The sequence below is a fragment of the Bison bison genome, unplaced genomic scaffold (assembly GCF_000754665.1).
Source record: "Bison bison bison isolate TAMUID 2011002044 unplaced genomic scaffold, Bison_UMD1.0 scf7180017864371, whole genome shotgun sequence".
NCBI classification, from domain to species: Eukaryota; Metazoa; Chordata; class Mammalia; order Artiodactyla; family Bovidae; genus Bison; species Bison bison.
The window spans coordinates 7006811-7008786 of NW_011494943.1; the positions used below are offsets into that span (position 1 = coordinate 7006811).

The 1976-nt window shown below is 52.8% G+C and overlaps 1 protein-coding gene across 8 annotated transcripts in view; it reads left to right on the forward strand.

Annotated features, from left to right (window-relative positions):
* The window catches only part of SLC16A5 (solute carrier family 16 (monocarboxylate transporter), member 5), a 20897-nt gene that overhangs the window by 6926 nt on the left and 11995 nt on the right, over positions 1 to 1976 (forward strand). The gene's annotated exons all lie outside the window — the stretch shown is intronic.

A 1976-nucleotide genomic window follows, 5' to 3' on the forward strand; every position in this document is an offset into this window, starting at 1 on the left:
GAAGACGGAGGGGCCGGGGTGTGTGGAGGAGGGGTGAGCCTTGGAGCAGGGTGGGGAAACTTGACATTCACAGGCAGGATCAGGTGGCATCTGTGGCCTTTCTACTTGCTGAGGGAACAGAAATCCTGGTAGGGGCAAGAGCCAGTTTGCTGGAGGAGGATCTGAGGTTTGCCCCCAAGCTTGCGGCTGAGCCAGGAGAATCGGGGCTGGCTGATCTCTAGGGCCAGTGTCACGTGCAGGAGCCAGGAGGGCAGGAGGTGTTCCCAGCCCACACGCAGGACTCAAGGTCACACACTCACACTCACGCACACACTCACTCTCCCAGGCTAGGATGAATGGGCTACTCACCGTGGCAGGGCCCCTGGGGGTCCTCTGGGGAGGGAAGAGGCCTGTGCTGGAGAAGGGCTAGGGGTTGGAGCCGAGGAAGGAGGCAGTTAGGCTGGATCCAGCTTGGGTGCTGTGTTGAAGCTCCAGGGCCTGGGGGGAAGGTGTGGGGTGCCAGGCTGGGCAGGAAGAGGGGTTTTGTATTTCTGATAGTTTCCTGAGTTTCCATGGATCTTCAGGGCCTAGGGCAGAAAGAAGGGAGGCTGTGGGAACTGGAGCTCCCGGGATGGCTGGTTTCACCGAGACTGCTCTCACTGCCTGGTGTGGGTGAGGTTGGGGCCCCTGCAGACCAGGGAGCAGGGGAAGAGGCAGGATGGAGGGGACTGGAAAAGGGCTTTGCATTTGGGGAGGGGGCTGGGCGTCGAGGCCTGGATAAGGCAGCTTCTGTGATGGGGGCAGTGACCCTGGTGGTGGCGAGGAACCAAGGTAGGACTGAGCCAAGGATGTGAGGGGGTGTGCGTTTGTCTGCACAGCATGGGGCCCTGTTTGTGTGTGTCTGTTTGTCTGTCTGCACGTGTCTGTCTGTGTCTGGACTTGCCTGAGTGTGTCTGTGGGTGTGCTTCTGCATGTGTGTGTGTCTGAGCATGTGTATCTCTGTGCATATCTGTGCCCTCCTGAACACGTGACTACGTGTGTCCGTGTGTCTCTGGGTTTTTCTGTGTGTAAGTGTGGGTCTGCGTGTAACTCTATGTGCTTGGGTGGTCCCATGTGTTTCTCTGCCTGTCTATGTGGTGTGTGTCTATGTGTCTGTGTGTGTACCTACGTAAGTGCACGTCTGTGTGTATAACTGTACCCATCTGTGTGAATGGGTATCTTTCTACTGATTCCTGTGTGACTGTGTATGCACAGGTGTTATATATATTTGTATTTTTTGTATGTGCTTGTGCACCTTTCTACACATTCATGTGTGACTGTATGTTGTATGTGCTGTGTGTTATGTTTTCTGTGTGTTACGTGTGGTGTGTGTTATGTGTGTGAGTTGTGTGGTATGTGGTATGTGTGTTGTGTGGTATGTGTGGTGTGTGTGTGTTGTGTGTGGTATGTGTGGTATGTGTCTGTGCTGTGTGGTGTGTGTGATGTGTGTGTGGTGTATTGTGGTGTGTGTGCATTGTGTGGTATGTGTGTGTGTGTTGTGTTGTGTGTGTGTATGTGTGGTGTGTTGTGTGTGTGTATGTGTGATGTGTTGTGTGTGCATTGTGTGGTATATGTGGTGTGTGTATATGTGCGGTGTGTGTGTTGTGTGTGTATGTGTGTTGTGTGTGCTGTGTGCGTGTGTGTGTTGTATGTGATGTGTGCTATGTGTGTGGTATGTGTAATGTGTGTATAGTGTCTGTGTGTATGTGTGCTGCGTGTTGTATGTGTTGTGTGTGGTCTGTGTGTGTGGGGTGTGTGTGTGATATGTGTTGTGTGGTGTATGTGTTTGGTGTGTTTGGTGTGTTTTGTGTATGTGTTGTGCGGTGTGCTCAGAGAAGCCCCTGCGGGGACAGGCCTCTCTTCTGTGTGACTGTGGGGCGTGTGTTGTATGGTATGTGTGTTGTGTGTGTGTGGTGTGTGGTATGTGCTGTGTGTATGTGTTGTTTGTGTGGTATGTG